Below are 27512 nucleotides of genomic sequence, written 5' to 3'. Positions count from 1 at the left end.
CCCTTCGGGAGGCCCTTCATCGCCGAAGGCCGCCGATTGGGATTGATTTCTCGAATCTGCTGGACCTTTTCATCAAACCTCTTCACGTAGCTCCGGAGAGACTCGCCCCCTCCGTCGATGAGTCGGGAGGTCGACGTCTCTACGGCCCTTCTTTATTGCGAGAGTATCGGGCTAGGAAGGCGCCCTTCAGGTCGGCGTAGTAGTACACCGAGCCATCGGGAAGCCCTTTATACCGACTACGAGCCATCCCATGCAAAGTTGTTGGGAAAATTCGGCACCGGACCTCATCGGGTCGCTCCCATACCGACATGTAAGGCTCGAAGGCCTCGGCGTGGTCGATCGGATCACCATCCCCCTTGTATGACGGGGTGGCGGCTGAGCTTATTTGGCACCGGACTTCCGGGCGTAGGCGTTAAGGGGCGCGACCACGTGCTTGAACGACACGCGGCGATCGGCTCCTTGCGTCCCTAACCTGGCTCCTCCCCCCGTAGCGGGAGGGGCTCCTTCTTCGGCTCGGACTTCTTCTCCAACTCTGCTGAGTCGGACTCCTCTGGCTCCTTCGGGGTGAGCCTCGTTCGTGCGGCGGGGACTCTGTCCTCCCACGAGTGCGGGAAGGACTTAGGTCTACCGCGCCCACTTTGGGCTCCCAGGCGACTTGGCTGGGTCGGCTTCTCCTAGTGCTCCGTTCAAGTTTCTCGGAGTCACGTTTTGGGCCCCGGTCTCTGGGAGCGGTTTCACGCTGCTCTTGTCGGCGTGACGGTGTGAGCAGCGTGTTACTAATTAGGTCTAGGAGCATTTTCGGCAGCTCGTCAACCATATGTCCCATGATGGTGACCTGGTTGGTCGGCAATGGCGTGTGTCGGGTATTGATGGCATCCCGAACTCCGGTTGGATTACTCCACCGGTGGAGGGTCAGATCACTCGGTGTTGAAAGTATCATCTTGGTAAAATGCAGTTTCGTCGGTTACGACTGCATCTTGTTGTTTAGACATTTTCTTAGCTTTTTGGGTGGGTTTTTTTTTTTTTTTTTTTTGTTTGTTTGGGAATGAATGTGACTAGCTTCTAGTGTCTTTTCCCACAGACGGCGCCAATTGTTCCGGGTGTAATTCCAGAGCAAGTATCGTTACCACCCGTGGCTTGTAGAATAATGTCTTTGGTTGAACCCTTCCCGCTCCTATCGCCTCTCTCGGCCTTTCCTGCAACAATGAACGAACTGAGGGCTTGGCTTTGTGCCAAGCGTACTCACTCCGACGCCCAAGTCAGTGAACTTAGAGGTATAAGTTGTATACTAATTGGCTAGGAATGTATTGTAGAGAGATAAGGGAGATATTACCAGATGAATAGTGTATTTTAGGTTAAGTTGTGGGATCCTTTCCTCAATGAAGGTTGAGGAGTATTTATAGGCTTTCACCTTTTGTCACGTAGTGGCCAAGTGGCCAAGTGGCTTATCAGGTGGAAAGACCGTTCTACCCTCGGCCGATTGTCCTACGGCGGGCAGTAGGGTCTTGGATGTGAGTACGCGGATATGTGCCCCGGTTTGGCGGGTTGCCATGCCGATACCTGGCTAGCAGGCCGATGGGCTGCATCGGCTAGGCAGTCTAAGTCGTTGACTTGCTGTGGATATCTTTGACCTTGCTCAGTGTGTTGACTTGGTCAGCGGTGCAGAATATGCCCCATCAGTAGAGTTAATGGTGTAGGATATAACTTTTCTGCACCTCGAACTCCTCAACAAAACGGTGTTGTTGAACGTATGAATAGAACACTAGAAGATATGGCTCGTACAATGCTTTTGTGCAGTGGTATCCTCGTAATTTTTGGGCTGAAGCCATTAGTACTTCATGTTATATTCATAACCGTGCTATGATAAGACCTATCCTAAAGAAAACCCCTTATGAACTTCTAAGAGGTCGTAAGCCTAATATCTCTCATCTTCGTTGTTTTGGGAGTAAGTGTTTTGTTCATATCAATGGTAAAAATATGTGAAGTAAGTTTGAACCTAGAAGTGATGAGGCTATTTTTATAGGTTATTCGGATCATAGCAAGGCTTATAAGGTCTTCAATAAAAGAAAACTTTGTATTGAAGAAAGTATTCATGTTATTTTTGATGAAGATAATTGTGTTTGATAAGCCCTTACAGGATGAGGAAGAAGACAAGGATGAACCTGACTTTCGTCTTTCCAGAAATGATCCTCCAGAATTGGAAATTGAGGACAAGGAGATTGAAGGAACAAATGATGAGCTTGATCATTCTTCAAATGACAAAGAGAAGAAAACTAAAGTTATCACTACTACAAAAACAGACAAAGAGGATGGTTCAAAACCGTCCTTAAATCTTAAAACAACCGTCCTAAAATCACCCGTCCTCGTTGCCTAAGAGGACGGTTAGTGTGAAGTCAAACCGTCCTCTTTTGGTTTTCAAAAGAGGACGGTTGTGGATTTGAACCGTCTTCTTTTCATTTACAAAGAAGACGGTTGCGCCGCTTAACCGTCTTGCATTAAATTCATGGCGCGCTTAAACTTTGCGCCAACTTTAGCACGCTTTCTTTTTGAACCGTCTTCTACACAAATTTTTTTGAAATGAAATTAGTGCGAATTTATGAATATTTCCCTCACAATTGTTGCTCGCATCCATGCTTCTTGACAACTAGATTTTTGAAATGGAAATTTTTTTATTCATACCCTATACGACAATAGTCGTATAGCTTAAATATTATATCCGGCTACATTACAACAATTCTTACATTTATACTCTAAATCAAACCAAACAAGACGGAATAAGGTTTGAACCACCAAAATACAAACTATCAAGAATTGATTTTTTAACAAGCACTAACATTAGTTGAGCCTAAATACTTCAGACATTGCCATCAAATACTTGCGCCTTAAACTCCAATGCATATTTAGCCCAAATTGACCGCACCTCATCAATTTTCTCAACCGAGTATGTCCTTTGGCTTTAATCATGAACTACATACAAAGTAACCAAAAAACACAATTACAATTATTTACATATCAACACGTGTAATTTATATAAAATAAAGTTAAAATTGAAACAAAATAAACAAATGAAAGGGTGTACACTTGGAAAGGGCTGCGTAGGAAACTCAAATCGAAATCATGCCAACTACAATGTATAAAAAATAAACCCACAACAATAAAATAAACATGGATTAGAAAGGATGAGATTCCTTATGGATACAAGATGTGAAATTTGATGCAATGTCCCTGAATATCATCAATATTTATTTATTTTATGATTGCGATTACAGACTTAGAGGATATTAGTAATCATTGTCTAAGAATGAATACAAGTATGATCAAGCAAACGGGCGGGGGATTGGCAAGCTAGTTCAGATACAAAGACACTAGACAGTAGCCAAACAAGAGAGGAATTGGCTAGCTAGATGACATTAGATTTGCTAAATTGTGCATAGCTCAGGGGTTAGGGCTATAGGCTTAGACTATGGCACTTAGACTGTGACACTGAACTTAGGTGGCTTAGACTATGACACTGAACTTAGGTTGCTCGTCCTGGGTCGACATGTCTAACTTTGTTCAAGGCCAAATTTATATAACTCTATCATAGGACATATTTGGATGAAAGCACAAGACTCGTACCCTGCCCTCCACCCTTTTCCCCTCCCAATACATCTTTCTTCCATACCCAAACAATGAAATGGTTATTACATATAAAAAGTTGGAAAGAATCATTCTCACCTGCTTTTCTTCACGTGCAACATTTATATCATCTTTCAGTTCGCCTTGGTTTTTCAGTGCACCCTTTGAACCAGCGGCAATAATCCTTACCTCCTACCACAAATAATATAGATAATGAGATTTCCCTAAGTACCCAAAGCATTTCAAACAAAAGTTGCATATGCTTAATATGTCGAGATTTCCTTAAATACCACAAATAATATACATGATTTAGCTGCGGCATGTTGAAGTAATCTGCATCAATTCCTCTAATTAGCGCATTAATATCATCAGTTCCTCAAAATTGTCAGAAATTTATGTTAGCATTGGTTACGGAGCTGTTTCTCAATGTTTCATAAAGTCACCAGGTTTAGCAATGCTGGTGTAAGGTTACTGAAAACTATACTCCTATTGATGTTGAGCTCAGAACAGAAGAGTGTGTTCGACGTTGGATCATCCTAGAGTGCAGTTGGATAAAGAGAGCTCGATATCAGGAAGATTCCACATAAGACAGGGTCTCAACTCTCAAGTATATTACTCTTACGATTTCTTGAACCATTGTTTGAGAGTTTTCCTAGTTATTCTTGATTTTTAATGAATCACATGATTTCTAATCACTACGGCTTAGTAACCACTTATGAAGCTTTTTAGATATTGATACCTTCCTCATTGATTCAGTTCTACTATACTACTACTATATAGGGATGTTGTCTTTTAAACTCGTAGAATCATTGACAAACATAAGATTGAAGAATTAGTATCATGTGTTGCACTACGTTCCTGGTAAACGACCACAACGGATGAGATTCGAGTAGAGAAACTAATATAAGGTCTACGATAACTGAGCATTAATTTTAGCTACTATGCTTCCTCATAAGTACACAACGAGAACATTTTAAGCTCAGGTTCCTTAATTGTAATACCTTGCTTTGTAATTGCCATGAGTTCACTTCAGTTAAGGAAGCTAGCCCAACATATGCACCTTCAGCTGGAGTATAATCTTTATCAGAGTAACTACACAATATCAAAACTATTAGACTTTCAGGTTAACAAAGCCAATTTTTTTTGTTTAGAACATAATTTCGAGAAAAGGAACAAGGATATATTAATTATCCATTGTACCAACCTATCGTAAATCAGTAATCTACCAGAGAGATTTCCTTATTGATCCAATGTTGGAAAATCCTCTGAAGCAGGAAAAGAGTAAGGCCAGCTTTCTGTTTCAGTAAACAAGTGCAGCATTATCATTGTAAGTGTTGTATAAGTAAAAACCAAGTGCTCCATACTAAAATATCGGTGTCTTACAAAGCCAAAAATTGAGAGAAGATATATTAATCTGCTCTTTATATTAGCATAGTCCCACTACCAATTCCAACCATAGCTGCATTTTCATTTAACATTATACTCGTAGTTGATAGCGAAGACTAGTTCAGGACCGCTAGTAATAAACAATCCAAACAAAGGGTGTGTGAATGGCACGCATGGCAAGTGGGTAGATATAAAGATGACTAAGTAATTCCAATTAGTATCATAATGATGACTATATGTGAAGAGCGAAATACACAGTCATAATACGAAAAAATGAAGAGCAACTAACAAATAAACAAAGTATTTTAATTCAAGTCACATGTGTTTTGTCTCAAAGTTTCTATCAAGCACTTTTCAGCCACATTTTGACAAATCAAATTCTGCAAATAATATGTAAAAGGACTTGATAAAATTAAAGAATGCAATGAAAGCAAGAGTAATCTGTCACTCAATGAATTATGCTATCATCTCCTCAAATATCAATCGACAAAACCATGACACAACATAGATGGACACAATGCTACACAACAATAGCTTCATGATTGGAGAAGAATGACTAAGCACACTAAGAAACCAGATCTAAATCGTAGTTCTTGTGATTATTTTGCAGACTTAGTTCTGCAACGGTGTTCTTAATTAATGGTAATATTAGCATGTCAAGGACAAATCAAAACTAATCATAAAATTAAAAGACTGAAAAGTGAAATACATACAAGAATCTACGGCGTACCGGAGTGGAGGCGTGCGGAGGCGGACTGAGTGGAAACGTAGTGATGCGGTGACGTTAGGGCAATTACTAATTACGATTAATAAAGGCGATTGTTTGCAATCAGGGAGATGACGGAGGGCATCGGTACTGCACTAGAGCGGTGGTGTTGATGAGGGCAGTGGTGTTGCGTTGGGGCGATGAAGAAGGAGAATGCGGAGGTGATGAGAGACGATTATGCTCATCCGGTTTAGGGCTTGTTTGTTTGATTGAGAATTTCAATTTTTTGATAAAAAAATATGGATGACGGTTCAATGACTTAACCGTCTTGAATATAGTAAAGAAGACGGTTAAATTGACCAACCGTCCTTGTTGTTCTTTCTAAGAGGACGGGTCTTTTTGTAACCGTGCTAAACATGTGACCACTAGAGGCGCCAAAATTAATTGGTTGATGCAAGACGGTTCTGTTCCCAACCGTACTCTAAGAAGCGTCCTCTTAGTCTAGAATTGTAGTAGTGTATAGTTGATGATACTATAACTTTGTCTCAAGATAAGGGATCTCAACCCAATGTTATAGCTGATGCTACTATAACATTGAATCCAAATCAAAGTAATGAGTCTGAAGTCATACCTGACTCAACCACAACACTAGGATTGGATTCAGGGGGAAAGTCCTTAAACTCTAAGACAAATGAAGTTCGATCAAGTTCAAATGCTGAAGAACCAAGTACTTCAACAAAATGGAAATATAAGAGTTCACATCCTATGGAAATCATACTTGGTAATATTAAAAAGGGTGTTTAAACGCGACGATCCTTGAATAATTTCTGCTCTTTCTATTCGTTTCTATCAACAATTGAACCAACGAATATTAAGGAAGCTCTCGCAAAATCAGATTAGATTATAGCTATGCAAGAAGAGATTCAACAATTCGAACGGAACAAAGTGTGGCACCTAGTTCCTAGACCCAAGGATCGATCTGTAATTGGAACCAGATGGGTGTTTAGAAATAAACTAGATGATGTCGGGGTCATAGTTCGAAATAAGGCAAGATTGGTGGTACAAGGTTATAATCAACAAGAAGGAATAGATTATGACGAGACCTTTGCACCTGTGGCTCGTCTTGAAGCTATTAGACTTCTGATAGCATTTGCAGCTTATAAAGGAATGAAGCTCTTCCAAATGAATGTCAAGACAGCGTTTCTAAATGGGTACCTACAAGAAGAAGTCTTCATAGAATAACCTCGTGGATTTATGGATAACAAATTTAAAGATCAAGTCTTTAAATTAGATAAGGCCTTGTATGGATTGAAGCAAGCACCAAGGGCCTGGTATGACAGATTATCGAAATTTCTACTTGACAGTGGATTTAAGAGAGGATCTGTAGATAAGACATTATTCCTAAAAACCGAGGAAACTGATCTTTTGGTTGTTCAAGTCTACGTTGACGATATTTTTTTGGGTCAACTAACCGTAATCTATGCGAGTATTTTTTGGAGTTGATGACTTCTGAATTTGAGATGAGTATGATGGGAGAATTGAAATTCTTCCTAGGTCTACAAATTCAACAAACTGAGGAAGGCATCAAGATTCATCAACATAAATAAATTAAGGAATTAATTAGAAAGTTTGGAATGGAAAATTCTCATGTTATGTCTACTCCAATGGTCGTAGATAAGAAATTGACTTTAGATGAAGACGGCAAGTCTGTTGATGAAACAACTTACCGAGGAATGATTGAATCATTGCTATATTTAACTGCAAGTAGACTGGATATCATGTTTAATGTATGCGTTTGTGCGAGATATCAATCATCTCCCAAAGAATCGCATATGACGGTCGTAAAAAGAATGTTACGATATCTTATTGAGACGTCCAAACTATATCTATGGTATCCTATGGAATGCCATTTCGATCTTGCCGGATAAACTGATGCCGATTACGCATGATGTTCTTTAGACAGGAAAAGTACGTCAGGTGTTGCCACATTTGTTGGACCTTGTATTATCACTTGGGGTTGAAAGAAGCAGAATTCAGTTACTCTTTCAACATCAGAAGCCAAATATATTGCAGCAGGACTGGTATGTACTCAATTATTATGGCTTAAGCAATAGTTATGTGATTATGGTGTTAACGTAGGTTGTATTCCTATTTTATGCGATAATACGAGTGCTATTATAATTCCAAAAATCCCGCTCAGGACTCGCGTACTAAGCACATTGAAATTAGACACCATTTTATACGTGACCATGTTGAAAAAGGGAATATAAAACTCGAATTTTGTAGTACTGAAAAACAACGGGCAGACATTTTGACAAAGCCTTTAGCTAGAGGACGTTTTGAGACTTTACGGTTGAAAATTGGTATAATTGGTGGCAACTAAACTTGTCATAAATATTTTATTTCCCATATGACTGACTAGATTTGACGAGATTGTATGTCTATGTTCGTATTTTCCGTTGCAAATACACTCTTATATAGTATTTTATTATTTTATGAGAATATTCCGTTTGCTAGTCTATTATATTTTGTGTTGTATACAAACCATAACTCTTGTTCATCACATATACATTCTAAGGTTAAGAGCTTCATAAACCACTGGCATTCATGATTGGTTTCATTTAGGATGTGAGTAGTACTCCTTACATGGCATGTAACATCAAATTGTATAAGCATGAAATTTATCTCTTATTACCTGTATACACTCGGGTTTGTGGTGGTGATACATATGGAGAGGCGACCATTCCTTTACGTTTTACCTACTAACCTCACATTAGCCAAATTTGCCTTGTTTTGACCTATTTATTCTACTACATTCCATATGGCCTACCCTTGTCAAGCTAGTCTTGTGGGTAAGTTTGGAAGTCTTGTTGTGGTCAATTTTGTTGCTTTTTTAATGGATATTGGAAGGAAGAAGAAAAAGATGGACTGAAACAAAAAAAAATACAAATATATAAAAAAAAAAAAAGGAGAAAAATGATACTATAAAAGATGGAAAAGCAAGAATCTCTTATTACTCCTATTCTTATCATTTCCATATTACTTGAGGAGAAGTACTTGTTGATATGAGTGTATTTGTGCCATACTTGGCATGGTGCATCATCTTTCATGTTGGGTTGGAAAGTGGAATATGGTTACTTTTGGTTGTGATCGGTGCTGGCTTGGCTTTTACCTCCACATATCCAAATTATTTTGCCCCTTCTTACCCAATTACCTCTTCTCACATTCATATATATGTAAGTCCTTGGCATGTGTTTTGGACCTCGCTTGGTTGGAGTGTATATGTACGGTAGCTAGAGATATCTATCATGTTAGATTGCATGCATGCTTCTGTAGGTCGTAGTTAGGTGAGTGACTACTTTCCTTCTCTCCTACACAATCTGTACTCAACTTGGTTTGTATTACACACTTTATATGTAGGGCTTGCTTATGTTGAAGTCGTTCTTATTCTATAATATGCGCTTTGATTAAATATATATTTCTTGCCTCGGTTGATATCATTCTAGTCGTTTTATGTCTGTTCTCGTCTTTTCGATGATGTCAAGAGGGGGAAGAAATGACCATGATTTAGTATTTGCCTAAGATTGCTCCTTGTCAAGACCTATTGCCTCTTAAAGTCCTTAAAGCCTCTGGTCTTGAACATAATTGTTTTGATCTTGCGTTAATCTTTATCTATAAAGATGACGGTATTATATTGAGGGGGAACTATATACTTAGTTACAATTTTAGGAGACTTGCCATCATCAAAAAGGGGGAATTTGTTGGACCATATTAATATATGTTTATGTTTTGATGATATCAAGAGTACTTGATATTTTATATACTCGTTGCGCGCAATTGTTTGTTTAGTCTTTTAGATTGGACTTACTAATTGCAAGTATGAAGGAATTGTGATGGAAGTATGATGCGTTTGTATCATGATCAAGCTTTCAATCAAGGATCAAGATATTACAAGCTATTGAAGTATTATTCAAGCATTCATGAGAAGATGAAGTTCATTTAAAGATTAATCAAGCTTGAATAATGAAGAAGCCTACATTCGAAAATCTCCTAAGAAGATTAGAATAGTGTAGGTGGTTATCTCGTAATGGTAACGTAAGAATGCACTTCTTAGATTGGTAAAGTTATAGCCTCACAGCTATAACTTTGCTTATATAAGAGCTCAATGTTATAGATCTTCTACTATAACATTGTTCTACTATAACATTGAGATGTGAAGTTTATATAATACACGACAAAATTAGTTTTTAAATTGTTTTTAGAAAACTGTTTTTATTCTTTTAAATGTTTTTAGTAGAAGTATTTATTTTACAAGGAAGCTTATATTCTTATTGAGGATGGTTTTATGATAAGCTTATAATTAGTAATTGTATTGAATCAACTTATGAGTTGAGTCATGTTACTAATTAGGGTTTCTAATACTACATACTCTAAAACCCTAAATCTAACCTAATAATATGCTAGGGTTTCACGCTCGAGATAATAAGGCATATGGGTCGTGTTGTTCTCGTGTAAGCATACTACTATAAGATAAGTATTGTTAAGATTTTATTCTATAAATTATCTTAACATATCTTTTATAATTAGCATAATTTGGTTAGTATATATGACAAGATATTTTGTTGATAAAAATCTCAAATCTAGGGGTTTAAGGAAAATATATTATGTATATATTTGATTGGATTATCTTATGATTATCCTATATCTTTTCTAAGAGATTGCTAAATAAAATAAGGAAAGTTGTTATGATTTTTCCTTATTTTCATTCGGCATATCTAGGGCATTAAGGAAAGAATATTAGGTGAATATATTATAAGATAATCTATTAACAACTTATATCTTTTCCTAAGATTTTATGGATAAAAATAATAAGATATGATTCTATTATCATATTATTTCGGCCATATTAGGGTTTCAAGGAGACCGAAACTCCTCTCACCCTTGCTCCTCTTTTACTATATATAAATACTTTACTCTTTGCTACATTTGAAAGTAAGACCTTTGAGCATAACTTTGATTTATTTAAAAAAGCAAAAACCGTGTTTTAAAGCAAGAAAACCGTTTTGTTATTTTTCGAAGAAGGTCGTGTATTTTATTAACGTGTGCATTCATTCTTATTGTTATCGTTATAAGATAATAATGCTTTAATTGATTTCTTACTCGTTCATTAACGTGAACTTTTAGTAGAATCATTAGTGCTTTCTTATTAGCGTAAGTTTGTCACTCGAGTATTTAACGGTACTCACTTGAGTTACAACTAGGGTTAGTTGTACGAGTTGGGTTAGTAAATTTGTAATCCGTAGAAAGGTTCTAAATTTATTAATCGAGAATAGTGGACGTAGGTTTCGATTTGTGAAACTGAACCACTTCAAAAATCTGTGTGTCTCTCCTTCTCTTTCGTTTATTTCGTGTTTCTTCAATTCGATCAATTACTTGGTTAAAGTTTAATAAAAAAAACTTTAAATAAGTAATCAATCCTTACACTTAAACAAATCGTTTAAAAAGTGGGCTAAGTTTTTAATCCTCAATTCACCCCCCCCCCCCCCCCTCTCTTGAGTATTTCGGATCGATAGACTTTTCACTCGTCAATCTTAATCATAACCTCATGCATACCTAACCAATCCATATCACTTTATTCCTTTAAATACTAGCATACTTTTAACAACAAGATAACTTTTATACACCACTAATACATCAACAAATTCATGTCATCCTTACTACGTCAAAATCACTTGCCCACACCTCTTAAATCAATAACTCTAAAGTTTCATGGTTCAACAACTCATCAACTTGGGACTACTACTACAACATCTCATATCCTCTTGCCACCGCGAATAATAAACCCAACAACAACCAGATCTTTAAGCTATATACCTTATCATCAATCACTTTCAAATAAACAATGGAACTCTCCTTCAACTTATTCAGTCCACTCATGACTTATACTCTTATAAAAGCTTAATTAATTTAACACAACTACTATTCATCGTATTACTCCCACACTCTCACCTTTAAATATAACTTTATCCCCTTCCATTCAATTCATACGTTCAACAACGAATCCCATCATAACTACCGTCAATATTACGTACCTCAACATTTTTTTTTCAACTACATATGTGGATATTATGCCATCTAATCCATTCTAATGATAATCACAAACCGTAGAACCATTAGGATAACACCTTACCATACTAATAAATACATCCGTCAAAAGCCATAAAATTCCTTACACATTTCGCCACTTAACTTATTACCAAAGTTTCACCTTACCTCAAAATATCCTTAAATGCCATAAATAAACCCTAAATAACAATCTAACCACTACCGAGCATTTCAAATTCCATTACTTCTCTCACATTCCATAAACATAGAATACAAACTTTCCTTTAATAGGTTATCTAGTTGATCATCTATTCAACTACCACCATTAACTAGAATCGTTCCAACGTCACATATTTATCTCCCCATGTTAAACCCTTTAATTTTCCAAATTTCTTTCTAACTCCATCTTGCAAATCCCTAATAGCTTTCTACTCACATGCTAATCTAATAGTTCCTTATAGTCCTACTACATAATCCCATTACCATCTTTCGTACTACACCCCGTCCACACTCCTTCTTCCTCAACTTCACATATCCATAACACTTTCGTATACAATAAATATCAATTTTTTTTTCAAATCGGGTCAACTCGAATTTTAAGTCAAGCTCAGCTTCTCAGTTCAGATATTGGACCAAATCATTCAAATCGGGTCCATTTGCCTGTCTAGTCCAATAACACATCTATCAACACAACAAACTAACCCACATCATTGCATTGGGCTTCAAGGTATTGCTCCGTATTCACCATTAGGGGTGAGCAAGTTTAGGTCCGGACCGGAAAAATAGAACGGACCATTTGGTCTGGACCAAACTCGGACCGAATTTTTTAGGTCCGGTCCCCGGTCCTCATTTTTTGAGTTTTCGGTCTTCGGTCCGGTCCGGACCAAACCCGGATATTATAGGTCCGGACCAAATGGACCGAATTTTATGTTTTTAAAGATTATCATTAGAATATTATAAACTAAATTACCATTTTATCTTCACAAGAAATTATAAATTAATATTGAGTATTGATGTACCACTTTCATATATACTTTTCTAGCTCCCTTTATACCATTTTACAATCCGTTTCGTGCCTATTATATCATTTATATGCTTTATTTCAATGAATTGTCGATACTGCCGCTATTTTGTGTTTTGATGCAGAAATGACTCAATATGAGTATGATCAAGCTAAGATTAGCATGGCGGAGACGGCACAGTAGAATACACGAAGCATGGCACGGGAAACGAGGAAGTATGAAGACTAGAAGTGAAAGAAGAGAAGAAACCGTCGTGAAGCGGGTTCCTCGATCGAGTCACCATCGACTCGATCGGCGGTATCTCGATCGAGTCACCTGCGCTCGATCGAGGATCCTCTCTAGCAGACTAATTTCCAGAATTTCCTAAAACGATTATCTTTTGTTATAAATTAGAAACTCGTGTTTTATTGTTGGACTACGTTATATTTTGCTTGGATACTGCTGGAAAACTCTCTTAGAACCCTAATCTTTCCCTTGTATGGTACTAATCTTTCCTCATCAATTAATCGTTGATTGTTTTATGTTCATTAATTCTTGTTTTATACTTTCAATCATGTGTTCATCTTTAATCATCATTGTTGTTGTTATTATAATTATGAGTAGCTAATCCCATCATCTAGGATGAAGGGGATCTAGGTTAATTAAAAGGGTAAATCAATTAGTTGCTATTGATATCATTAAAGTTGTTGTTTGATTATTGTAATTCTTCTAGTTAATCAACTTGAGGCCTGAGTTATTAATTAGTGTAGCGAATTGATCCTATCGCCAAATAGGGTTAGAATTGATATAGGCTGCGATAATCAAATAGAGAGTATCTAATCATAGCGACCGCATGTTAGAATCGATCTAAAGGGCATAATTGAGTCGACCGATCTTATGACCTTAAACAACTTGATAGATTTAGCAATTGATTGATAATCCCCGACTGATTGACCTAGTGAACCGTAAATCCTAGACTTTTAATAATATCGTTAAAACCTTCATTTAATTACTTGCAATTAGTTTATTAGAATCAACACAAAACAAACCTCCCGAAATTGGTTACTTTAGACAGCTTAAATATTTGCAGACCTAGCTTTTACCGCCTCCCTGTGGATTCGATACCTATCTTACTACTAGCTTTTCTTGTTAGTCCCGAGATAGATTTACTTTGGTTTGGTGATACGACTTTAGCCACATCAAATTTGGCGCCGTTGCCGGGGAGGCAACAATTGTTTAGTCTTTTGTGTTTATTTTGTCTTTTTGTCTCGGGAACCCAGTTCCTTGAGACCGTTCTCACACTTTCTTGTTAGTTCCGTTTATGCCCAGGTCTAATAGGTCCGAGATTATTCCTTTTGATCCTGAACCTGAAAACACTTTTCGCTACAGACGGAAATTTAATCAAGAAGTGGGTCAAGTAGAAGACTTGAGTATACTTGACGTCGAAACGGCGAGCTCAACCGAGACAAATGATCGGTCCTACGAAGAGGAAGAGGAAAAATTCCTATTCCTGAAATTCCAGTTATCACTAAAATTCCCAAAGCCCCCATCATGCCTACTTTAACCAGTCACTCTGAGCCGACTTTAGACTCTATCCCACAAGGATTTAAGCTACCCACTACTACCAATGGAACATTCGAGATTCGGCCATCTTATATCAATTTGGTGGAACGAAATATGTTTGGAGGGACAGCTGCTGAGGATCCTGCGACGCATATGGAGAAATTTGTCACTTACTGCTGTTCTATTCCATTAACAGCTGGAGTGACACAAGATCAGTTAGCGGTGCTCTTTCCTTTCTCCCCTGAAAGATGGAGTGAGTGGTTGAGAGATATGGATATGGATATCTTGAAGGAGTTCTGATCGGAATTCCTTGGCTCTTGCTTTCTACAAGAGGTACTTCCCACCTCAGAAGACTAATGCTTTGAGGAATCAAATTACTAGTTTCAAGTAAGGAGCTACTGAAGATTTGAATGAAGCTTGGACTCGCTTCAAGCGTTTAGTTCGATCAGTTCCCCATCATGGTTTCCCAAAGTGGTTCCTTTGCAACCATTTTTATAACGGGTTGTTTGACGATCATCGTGCCCTTTTGGATTCATCTGCTAATGGGAGGTTTCAAGATAACACCAATGATGGTGACGCGTGGAAGTTGATTGATCGATTGCTACCCATACCGCCAGGTATGGAAATCCCTAGGGAAGCACGCGAGGTAATCGGAGTTGATAGTGCTCTGCGCACACCGAGACTATTTCTGCCCAGATTGCTGAGATAAAGACTACCCAATCATTGGGTAGTAAAGAGAGAGTCCATGCTATGAGTCAGCAAGTAGAGGAGTCTTGTGCTAGATGCGGTTTGGATGGTCACGGTGCAGCTGATTGTATGAGCACATTGGAGCAGGTTAATGCCTTTCAGGCTTACAGACAAGGTGCACAAGGTACACCTTTCTCCAACTTTTACAATGAAAGAACGAAGGAACATCCGTTCCTTCAATGGTCTAGTCAGAATGTGCAAAACCCGCAGCAGTCACAACCGCAAAAGAATACTTATATCCCTCCCAACAATCGGGGTAATCAACAACAAGGGGGATGTCAAAGGCAGAATCAAGGAGGCCAGCAGTTTAACAACCAATATCAACAGCCTCCTCAGCAAACTCCTCAACAAATTCCTCAACAAGCTCCAAATAATGAGATGGCAGAGTTGCGCAATCTTTTGCAACAAACTTTGTCGATGCAGCAGAAGCAGACGGCTCAAATTTCTGAGCTGATTGCCCATAACAAGATGCTAGATAATCAAGTGGCTCAGATGGCACTTCAAAACCCATCAAAACAGGCCATAGGTCTTCCTCCTCAAGGTAAACAAGCTCATGAGCAAGCTAATGTTATTCAACTGAGGAGTGGTACTTCTTATGTGAATCCTGACCTACAAAGCCTTGAGAAAGACGTGCCCATTATTGTTGATGAGGTCCCCTATATGCATCCCAAAGGATTGGGTAATTTGGAGCTTAGTGATGATGAGAAAGAACCTGACGAAGTTGAAACACGAGCTGACGATAAAAGTAAAAAAGACGAAGAAGCTGAACCTGTAAAGATTCCTTGATCGAGTCAGAGGCGACTCGATCGAGGATCCAGCCAGCTCGATCGAGTCACCCCTGGCTCGATCGAGGATCCAAAATCGACAGCTGACGGTGTTTCAAAAGTTGTTTCTAAGGATAAGCAAGCCGAGCCCATAACTATTTCACTACCTTTTCCTCATCGACAACAAAAATCCAAGCTGGATAAGCAGTTCGGTAAGTTTATGGAGGTCGTGAAGAATCTACAGGTAAGTGTCCCTTTTACTGAATTAATTACTCAAGTGCCGGCTTATGCAAAATTCATGAAGTAGATTTTGACAAGGAAGAGATCCTTTGACGCGGTGGAAACTATTGCTTACACTCAGAAGTGCAGTGCCATGTTGCCAATTAACTCACCACCGAAATTAAAGGATCCAGGAAGTTTTTCTATCCCTTGTCAAATTGGTCATCTTTCTATTAGTAAAGCTCTTTGTGATTTAGGAGCTAGTGTTAGCGTCATGTCGTATTCTATTTGAATATGGGTCCGTTGACAGTTACTAATATGACACTGCAGATGGCCGATAGAACTGTTAAACACCCATTGGGGGTGTTAGAGGACGTTCCCGTTCGAATTGGGAAGTTTTTCATCCCCGTTGATTTTGTTGTCATGGACATGGCTGAAGACAACCAAATCCCTATCATCTTGGGCGAGACCGTTCTTACATACTCGGGGCGGTTATAGATGTTAGGCAAGGGAGATTGACCTTAGCTGTGGGGGATGATATGATTGTTTTTAACTTGGAAAAAGCATTGAAAAACCCCATGATAGAAGAAACTTGTCATAGTATAGATGTTGTTGATTTTACTATTGATGAGTGTCTTCCTATGTGTTTGGACAGGGATCCTCTAGAGATTGCCCTTGTCACGGATCCAGTGATCGACGAGTTCATGGAGTCTAGAAGTTCATCGAGTTGAGAGGCTTCTAACTGGAGAGAATGCCTACATCGGAAGGTATACGATTTGGGTGTCACACCTAAGGTAACGAGGTAAAGAAACCGAATTAAAACCTCTTCCCTCTCATCTCAAATATGAATTTCTTGATGAATGTGAAATGAACCCGATGATCGTCAATGCTAGCCTAATCAAGGTCAACTATCCGCTTTGTTGACTGTTTTGAGAACTCATAAAAAGGCAATTGGGTATAGCATTGATGATCTCGAAGGTATTAGTCCTGACTTTTGTATGCATAGAATTCATTTGGAAGAGGGCCACAAGCCCTCTGCGCAAGGTCAGAGACGACTAAATCCTCCAATGCAGGAGGTGGTAAGAAAGGTACAGAAATTACTTGATGCTGGTATTATTTTCTCTATTTGTGATTCTAAATGGGTCAGTCCTGTCCAAGTTGTACCTAAGAAGGGAGGTACTACAGTAGTAAAAAATGATAAGAATGAATTGATTGCTACTAGACTTGTTACAGGATGGAGGATGTGCATAGACTATAGGAAGTTGAACACGACCACTAAAAAGGACCACTTCCCACTTCCTTACATTGACCAAATGTTAGAGAGATTAGCATGTCATAGTTATTTCTGTTACCTAGATGGCTACTCCGGTTTATTTCAGATACCCATTCATCCTGAGGATCAGGAAAAGACCACTTTCACTTGTCCATATGGTGTATTTGCTTATAGGAGGATGCCCTTTGGTTTATGTAACGCTCCTGCTACCTTTCAGCGTTGTATGATGGCCATATTTTCTGATTACATAGAGTCTATCATGGAGGTGTTTATGGATGATTTCAGTGTATATGGTACTGATTTTGATATTTGTTTGAGAAACTTGACTAAGGTTTTGCAGCGCTGTGAGGAGAGCAACCTTGTTCTCAACTGGGAGAAGTGCCACTTCATGGTTACTGAAGGGGTGGTACTCGGTCATTTGGTGTCAGGTAAGGGCATTCAAGTGGATAGAGCTAAGGTTGAGGTAATTGAGCAACTCCCGTACCCGGTTAATGTTAAAAGTGTGTGTAGTTTTCTTGGTCATGCAGGATTCTATCGCCGCTTTATTAAGGATTTTTCTAAAATTGCTCAACCTCTAACTCAGCTTCTTCATAAGGATACTACTTTTGTGTTTACTGACAAGTGTATTCAAGCCTTTGACAGGATCAAACAAGCACTTATCTCAGCTCCTATTATCCGATCTCCGGATTGGAGCCTTCCTTTTGAGATTATGTGCGATGCCAGTGACTATGCAGTTGGATCTGTTTTGGGGCAGGGAAAGGACAAGGTGTTACATGCCATTTACTATGCAAGCAAGACTCTCGACGATGCACAAATCAACTATGCCACTACAGAGAAGAAGCTTCTTGCAGTTGTCTATTCTTTAGACAAATTTAGAGCTTATCTTGTTGGTTCTAAAGTTATTGTTCACACTGACCATGCAGCTTTAAAGTATCTTTTAACCAAACAAGAGGCTAAACCTAGACTCATTAGATGGATTTTATTGTTACAAGAATTTGATTTAGAAATCCGTGATAAGTCTGGTGCTGAAAATGTTGTTGCAGATCATTTGTCCAGATTGAGATTCTCAGGAAGAGAGATTTTGCCCATCGATGATTCTTTTCCAGACGACCATCTTCTAGCTGTAGCTGCAAATACCCCATGGTTTGCAGATTATGCCAATTATTTGGTAGGAGGTACACTTCCTCTTGACTTATCTTATCAGCAGAAGAAGAGATTTATGCATGATGTGAAGAGGTACTTCTGGGACGATCCCTATCTGTTCCGAGAGTGTGCCGATGGTATATACAGACGATGTATCCCAGAGGGTGAGGTACGTGCCATCCTTTCTCATTGTCACTCTTCTTCATATGGTGGTCATCATGGTCCTTCTCGGACATTTGCTAAGGTAATGCAATCGGGTTTTTATTGGCCTACTATCCTTAAGGATGCTACTAACTTTGTCCGTTCTTGTGATGCTTGTCAAAGAACTGGCAACATCTCGCAAAGGCATGAGATGCCTCAAACTGGGATCTCCGAAGTGGAGATTTTTGATGTTTGGGGCATTGATTACCAAGGGTCGTTCCCTACATCTTTTGGGAACCAATACATATTAGTAGCTGTAGATTATGTTTCTAAATGGGTGGAGGCAATTGCCGCCCCCACTTGTGATGCTAAATCATTGTTAAGTCGTTTCAGAAGACTATCTTTCCACGGTTTGGAGTGCCTCGCGCAGTGATCAGTGATGGAGGCAAGCATTTCAATGAGCGTCATCTTAATTCTCTCTTGAAGAAATATGGCGTTACACACCGAAGAGGATTGGCTTATCATCCTCAAACCAGTAGACAAGTGGAGATTTCCAACAGAGAGCTGAAACAGATCTTGGAAAAGGTAGTAAGCAAGAACAGAAAGGATTGGAGTCGGAAGCTCGATGATACTTTGTGGGCTTACCGTACTGCTTTCAAAACGCCGATTGGAACCTCACCTTACCGTCTCGTCTATGGCAAGTCCTGTCATTTACCTGTGGAGCTTGAGTACAAGGCTACGTGGGCCATAAAAGAGCTGAATATGGATCCCTCACTGACGGGTGAGAAACGACTGATGCAGTTGAATGAGCTAGATGAATTTCGACTGCATGCCTATGATAGTGCTCAAGTATACAAGGAGCGAACGAAGAAGTGGCATGACAAGCATATCTTGCAAAGAGAATTTCATGTTGGTGAGAAAGTTCTCTTATTTAACTCTCGTTTGCGCTTGTTTCCAGGTAAATTGAAGAGTAGATGGTCTGGACCGTTCACTGTTACTGATGTGAACAAATTTGGGTCAGTTACACTGCATTCTGACACAGAAAAGACCTTCAAAGTGAATGGTGTGGGTGAATATCCGTATACTACCCCTTTAATTGTAGGACTATAACGTAAAATTTACATGTGAATATAGTCATAAAACATAAAAACGATAAAAACGATAAGGAACAAGAAATAACCTCGGGTCCTTTAAATTGCGGCGTAAAGAAATGAAATCAAAGCGATTTCCTCCTAATCGTTACACCCAAGACTTTGTCCGAGATATGCCCTTGTGCTAGAACAGTGTTCTCCGATTGCCTTGCAATATAGGGAGAACTGATGTGAGTTTTGTCGAGATGAGAGATCTCAGGTTTTTCAGAGGAGAATACTCTTCAAAACCCTAATTTTATTTCAAATGATCATTAGGTTTAACAGAAGGAGGAGGTCTCCTTTTGTTCTCCTATTTCGGCCAAAACCGTGACCCACAAGGGGAAGTGGGCTTCCACTTCCTCTTGGTTTTAACTCGAGGTCCTGGTTCGTTAAAATACTAAAATGTATATGACGGGTTTGTATTATAAATCGTTATCGGTTATCGGAAATTAAGGCATCGGCTAATAATACGGGTTAGTCAATTATTAATACGTGTCCGACAAAACAGTATTGTATAATTATTTTTAATATACATTTAATTAAATATAAATCACGTATATTTAATTTTACGAATTAACTGGTTAATTCGCCTTAGCCCATGATATTTAATCCGTATTAAATATAATATCTCAACATCACATATTTGACTAATTACTAGTCAAATAACTCGGACTAACTGGTTAGTCAATTTTGGCATCTACATGACTGTATTTTCATACCGTCACGTCTCTCGAACGTATCCTATAGGTGTGACTTTTAGGGACCAGTTGATCACCGCCATCTGTATGACAATAACGTCAAACTTATCTAGCAAGCCAACCGTTATTGATAAACGTGGATCAACTGATAATAATACCAAAAGTATGCCCTTTGATCCTTTTAGAGGTTTATAAGTCCTTGCACTAACTGTTAAGGACACCAACCCCAACAAGCTCCCACTTGTCCGTACAAGTGTATGTGCAATGACGTTATCCGCACTAACTGGAGGACACAAGCTCCAACAAACTCCCACTTGTCCGTACAAGTGTATGTGCGATAACCGATTCTCATATTCATTTAAAAATTTCTCCCACTCAATGTAAAACAATTTGCAGATCTGGATCCACAAAGGTCGTATTTTACAATCGATCCGTATCTAGAGTGGTTTCCCCGACTAGAGAGTAACTTAACCGATAAAACGAATCCGTATCCGAGCATGGCCATGCATTTCGATTCTGACTCCTCGAGTGGCCCTGAGAAATATCGAGTAACTGATAAAGGCTGAATATTTCCTTCAACTCGACTCCTTCCGATCTAAGCAAGCATGAAATGACCCAGAAAAAAATCTACTTGGCCCCCAGTTACGGATGACCGTGAGAAAGAAACCAAAGTCACCCAAAATCTGCCGTAGTCTCAAGAGACAGTCGATAGTCAAGAGATTCGACTCTAAGGATCACCATGGAAGTCCTATCCACGACCGGGCAACGAATGTTATAAAACATTTAGGACTCCACGTCGATGTCACAATGGTGTCCTACGAAATATCCGTATAAATCGCCTCTGTGATTGGTCAGCCAACCGGTTGACTTATGGCTCGTTGAACCCACCATCAACCAACGTCACAAAATAATTGCCGAGTTATCAGCTCATGTGGGCAATTAAGGACTAACAAGATATGATGTTTGTTCGATTCACTTTGTGGTGTTCAAAATCGTCGTACAATTCCACATGAAAAACAAAATATATATATAAAATATCAAAACGATGATGTCGTATAGAGTACAAGAGAGAATGAATCCGATCCATAAAAGAGTACTACAACTTAGGAACACGTTTAATTCCCATGGAATTAACGTGCCCTTCATGCTTATCTTGTCGTAATGCTTTAGTGAGAGGATCTGCTATGTTGTCATCTCGTAGCAATCTTTTCTATCACTCATCTTTTTTGCTCCACGTAATCCTGGATTAGATGAGCTTTCCGTTGTACATGTCTAGACTTGTTGCTAGACTTAGGCTCCTTAGCTTGGAAGATGGCACCACTATTGTCGCAATAGATGGTGATCGGGTCATTCGAACTAGGCACTACGGATAGCCCATGTAAGAATTGACGCATCCATATCGCTTCCTTTGTAGCTTCGGACGCGGCATAGTACTCGGACTCGATCGTAGAATCTGCTTTATAACAGTTTGTTTCGAACTCTTCCAGTGATCTGCAGCGCCATTAAGAGTAAAAACGAATCCCGACGAGATTTCGAGTCATCACGATCCGTTTGGAAGCTAGCATCTGCAGAATCGGTTGCGCATAGCGTTTGAGAGCCTCCATAAGTCAATGCCCAATCTTTAGTCCTCCGGAGGTACTTAAGAATGTTCTTGACAGCCAACCAATGTGGTTCACCTGGTTCTTTTTGGAATCGACTTGTCATACTCAATGCATATGCCACGTCCGGACGTGTGCATATCATGGCATACATGATTGATCCTATAGCCGAAGCATAAGGAATCCGTGTCATGCGCTCTTTCTCTTCCGGTGTCTCGGTGCCGAGACTTGCTCAAATGCACCCCTGGAGCCATGGGAAGGAACCCCTTCTTGGAGTTAGTCATCTTGAATCTCTCTAGGACTTTGTCTATGTAAGATTCCTGATCGAGAGATAACATCCGTCGTGATCTATCTCGATAGATACGGATGCCTAGAATTCTTTGTGCCTCTCCCAGATCTTTCATCTGGAAATGGTTTTTCAACCATACTTTCACCGAAGTTAAGAGAGGTATGTCATTCCCAATCAGGAGTATGTCGTCAACATACAATATTAGGAAGACAATCTTGCTCCCACTCGACTTGATATATAGACATGGTTCCTCGACCGATCGAGTAAATCCATTTTCTTTTATCACTTGGTCGAAGCGATGATTCCAACTCCGTGATGCTTGCTTAAGTCCATAAATGGAACGCTTAAGCTTGCATACTTTCTTAGGATGTTCGGGATCGATGAAACCTTCGGGTTGTACCATGTACAACTCTTCCTCCAAAAAGCCGTTTAAGAAGGCGGTTTTCACATCCATTTGCCAAATTTCATAGTCATGAAAAGCGGCGATCGCTAAGATAATCCGAATGGAACGCAGCATGACTACGGGTGCAAAAATCTCATCGTAGTGCAAACCTGGCACTTGGGTGAAACCTTTAGCAACTAGTCGTGCTTTGTAGATATCTTGTTGACCTTCCACAGAATGCTTTATCTTGTAAAGCCATTTGCATTGAAGGGGACGAACCTTAGCAAGTAAGTCAACAAGATCCCACACGTTGTTCTCATACATGGAGTCCATCTCGGATTGCATGGCCTCAAGCCATAGCTTTGAGTCGAATCGGTCATGGCACCTTTATAGGTTGCGGGTTCACTACTCGTTAAGAGTAGAACGTCATCTATGTCATGTTCCTCGACCATACCAATGTATCTGTCCGGAGGAATAGAGACTCTTCCCGACCTCCTAGGTTCCTCGGAATGTTCACATGCAGCGGGATTGAAGGAATAGGTTCCTCCAATGGTTGCTCGGTGTTTGGTTCTGGAATCTCCGACAGGTCGAAGGTTCTATCACTCTTTGCACTCTCGAGAAATTCCTTCTCTAAGAATGTCGCACTAGCCGCAACAAAAACACGTTGTTCGGTTGGCGAATAGAAGTAATGACCACGTGATCCTTTAGGATAACCTATAAAGTATGTCTTGACCGATCGCGGGCCGAGCTTATCCTCGAGTCTCCACTTGACATAAGCCTCGCAGCCCCAAACCCGTATAAAGGACAAGTTAGGGACCGTTCCCTTCCATAGTTCATATGGAGTCTTGTCAACAGCTTTAGACGAACTTCGGTTAAGTATTAGAGCGGCTGACAATAGAGCATAACCCCATAATGAATCAGGTAAAACCGTGTGACTCATCATGGATCGAACCATATCAAGTAGTGTTCGATTTCTCCGTTCGGACACACCATTCAATTGAGGTGTTCCAGGTGGAGTTAACTGTAGGGCAATCCCACAGTCCTTTAGGTGTTGATCAAACTCGTGAGAAAGATACTCGCCACCACGATCTGAACGCAGTGTTTTAATCTTTCTACCTAATAGGTTTTGTACCCTATTTTGGTATTCCTTGAATTTCTCAAAGGATTCACTTTTGTGCTTCATTAAGTAGACATAGCCATATCTACTCAAATCGTCCGTGAAAGTGATGAAATACCTATGGCCTTCTCGTGCGGTGATTGACATAGGACCACATACATCCGTGTGTATGAGCCCTAATAGGTCAGCAGCGCGCATTCCAACACCTTTGAAGGAAATCCGAGTCATCTTACCGATGAGACATAATTCACACGTGCCAAATGATTGAAAATCAAAGGCCGAGATAGCTCCATGTTTGATGAGCTGTTTTACGCGTTTCTCATTAATGTGTCCCATACGGCAGTGCCATAGATACGTTTGATCTTTGTCACCAACCTTTAACTTTTTATTCATTATGTGTAATATTTCCGAGGTCGATCTAAAACATAAATTCCGTTCATGGAAACGCCTTTAGAAATCATATCGTGTAATGAGAAAATGCAAGCATTGTTTTCTATTACAAATGAAAAACCAAGTTTATCAAGCGCAGAAACCGAAATAATGTTTTTGGAAAGACTAGGTACATAATAGCGATCATATAATGACAACTCAAATCCGCTTGGAAGTCGGATTACATATGTCCCCTTGGAGATGGCAGCTACTCTTGCTCCATTCCCAACACGCAAGTCCACCTCACCCTTTACGAGGGGTTCGATGTTTCGGAGCCCCTGCACATGATTACACAGATGAGAACCACAACCAATATCAAGTACCCAAGTTCCGTAACTTGCGTGGTTAATCTCAATCATGTGAATAAAAGTAGAAGAGAGAGAAGACATACCAACGGGTTTAACACGACCTGCCTTTAAGTCCTCATGATAAACAGGACATGTGCGTCTCCAATGCCCAATCTTGTGGCAATGATGGCATTCCATGTTTTCACTCTTGCTCTTTGTCATGCCCGATGAGTTACTCGCCTCACCAGGACCACTCTTCCCTGAACCCGACTTCTTGAACTTCGCCTTACCTCTCACGTTAGGTTTGCCGGAGCTTTGCCCTTACCTTTCCCTTTGTTTGACACAACGAGAACATCCTGTTTCGAACTCCCACTGAACTTCATGTCCTTCTCGGTGCATGTACGAGGAGGGAGTGCAATTCATGGGGAGTTTTCTTCAAATCATTCATATAGTAATTCGCTCTGAATTGCGAATAACCATCGTGGAGTGAGTGAAGAATACGGTCGATAACAATATTCTCGATGTTACGATTAAAGGTCTCCGGTTTCTCGACATTCTCAATCATGCTGAGAATGTGTGGGCTAACCGGTTGGCCCTTCTGGAGTCTCGCATCAAAGAAGCGAGTGGTATGCTCATAGGTCACGATTCTCGGTGCTTTCGAGAATTCCTTAGTGAGCGTGGTGAAAATCTTGTTTGCACCTTGGGCTATGAAGCGTTTCTGCAAATTGGGTTCCATTGCAAAAATAAGTACGTTCTTTACCGCACCCGCTTCTAAAGCGAAATCGTTATACTCGTTGATTTCGTTAATTCCAGTAGTGGGGCCTGGGTTTAACGGCATGGGCTCAAGCGGATATCCGAGCTTCCGTCGCCAGCGGCAGCATTCCGTAATCTTTGCCTCCCGATCCGCGAAGTTGGATCCGTCATTCTTCATCGAGTAGACTGATTCATCCCGACTCATGAAGATCCTAAGCCAGGACTCACGGTCCAATGTGGCACTTGGCATTGGGTTATCACTTGAACCAGCCATTTGTTGTTTAGCAGTTTAATACGTGATCTACACTGAAAAAGAAGAAAAACAAAACGAAATAAGCAACTCATCGAGGTGATTTAAGTCTATTTTAAAATTCATTTTAAACATGTAGACTCTCCCACTTGCATAATTGATCTCCCTCAAGAATGATACAAGTGATCCCAAGACTCAATTTCGTAAACGATAAGCCAACTGTTTAGCTAATTCTTCCGGAAGAACTCTTGGTCGATAGATTTCCGTAAATCCTATCTATAGTCCACCATAGTCACAGGATCGTACGAGTGACCATAGTGTTGAGATAAAATAGGTCAATCGGTTCCAACTTACCCGACGTAGAAGGGGTCATAGTATGCCTACCGACGAAGAAGGGACTCATTGGAGTTTGACCTATAAAGACTGTTCTCAATTTTTGTTTATACGAGGAAGATCCCATCAACTAAATTATAATTCATTTTAAGTGAACGAATAACTAGCGTCTGCGTGAATGAATTAATTTGGGTGATGGCTTAACATGATCGTGTGACATACGAATGTCAAAGAAAACTAACTCGTGACCTCTATATGTGTCAGTTTTCATGTCATAATTAGGTGGTTTGGTTTTTAGGCGGAATATGATGCAAATTATCGTAACAATGAATAAATAAAGTAATTCAATACGTAAATAAAAAATTTCCTAGTGTGGCCTAACCTAGTAAAAAACATAATACAACTTTGGAATCCACCGTTGGACCCGAAAAGCTTGTCTTGATGTTCCATCTTGATCCAAGTAGCGGGAGTGAGCATCTGGTCTCCATCTTTGGTCTTCTCAAAAATTACAAATTTATAATTACAAAATATAAACCTATTTACATTCTAATTAAAACTGTAATTACAAGTGAAAAATCCAAAACGGAGATACAAGATCTCAAAATACAACCAAGACCGTGTTCCATCATTACGGTAACACGTTCTACTAAGGCCACACTAAGTTACAACCGTTTGTAAAAATAAATACGTAATTAAAAGGCATTCACGGCATTCATAAATTAACGATAAATAAAAATGCATCAACTAAAAAAATTCATTCGTGACATAATTCCGTAATTATGTTAAATTTATCCAAACCACCTTTTAATGATTAAAATTCATGTGATAAAACCGCTTCTATCATTTAATTTTAATCCATTATAATCCGTCATTTTAAAGACGCTTTAAAACAACTATATGGTACGTGAGTGAACTGATTCACTATTAAGCGAGTGTACTATATCCGTATAAAGTACATATTGAAGCCAAAAGAAAATTTAAATCAAAAGAAACAAATTTCCAAAGCTTTTAAAGACGAAATCCCTCGATCCGAGGACATGAGTGCTCGATCGAGGAACTAAAAGGGTCGATCGATCAACTGCAAGTCGATCGAGGGGTATGCTAATCGAGGAGCACTCGATCGACTAAACGGGGGTCGATCGAGCTTATATCGACAAATCTACTCGATCGAGTACGAGGACAACTCGATCGAAGCGGGGGTTTTGAAAGCGGTCGATCGAGTACAACGGGGACTCGATCGAGCAAAAGGTTTTAAAAGGTCGATCGAGTACAACAGGGGACTCGATCGAGCAAAAACAAGACAGAACAGCACTCGATCGAGTAGAAATACGCTCGATCGAATGCTTATATGGCTGAAACTTCAAAACCCTCGTGAAACAGTTTGTCAAGACAAAATCAATTGCAATTTTGATCAAAAACGCATCAAAACAAAATTTAACAATTGACAAAAACATGACATGTTGCTATAATCTCTGTATAAAATAACAACATGTAAAAACAACATGTAATTTGAAACAAAACAGCCGTGTAAAACATGGCACGGTTTGGTTTTCGAGACAAAACAACAACAAGAGCAATCG

The 27512-nt window shown here is 39.5% G+C and overlaps 1 long non-coding RNA gene across 2 annotated transcripts; it reads right to left on the bottom strand.

Annotated features, from left to right (window-relative positions):
• Nucleotides 1–2649: 2649 nt before the first annotated feature.
• Nucleotides 2650–6018, bottom strand: LOC141653514 (uncharacterized). 2 transcript variants are annotated; one of them, XR_012547447.1, is made up of 5 exons: nucleotides 5718–6018; nucleotides 4823–4913; nucleotides 4620–4710; nucleotides 3718–3810; nucleotides 2650–2967 (listed from the first exon to the last, which is right to left on the bottom strand). It is a non-coding gene; the product is annotated as an uncharacterized LOC141653514 (long non-coding RNA). The 2 variants fall into 2 exon arrangements; XR_012547448.1 differs by having other exon boundaries at nucleotides 5735–6018.
• Nucleotides 6019–27512: the final 21494 nt, after the last annotated feature.

This window comes from Silene latifolia, chromosome 4, assembly GCF_048544455.1.
Source record: "Silene latifolia isolate original U9 population chromosome 4, ASM4854445v1, whole genome shotgun sequence".
In the NCBI taxonomy this organism is placed as follows: Eukaryota; Viridiplantae; Streptophyta; class Magnoliopsida; order Caryophyllales; family Caryophyllaceae; genus Silene; species Silene latifolia.
Note: the sequence above shows the minus strand (reverse complement) of the source record. Positions and strands in the feature narration are given on the sequence as shown.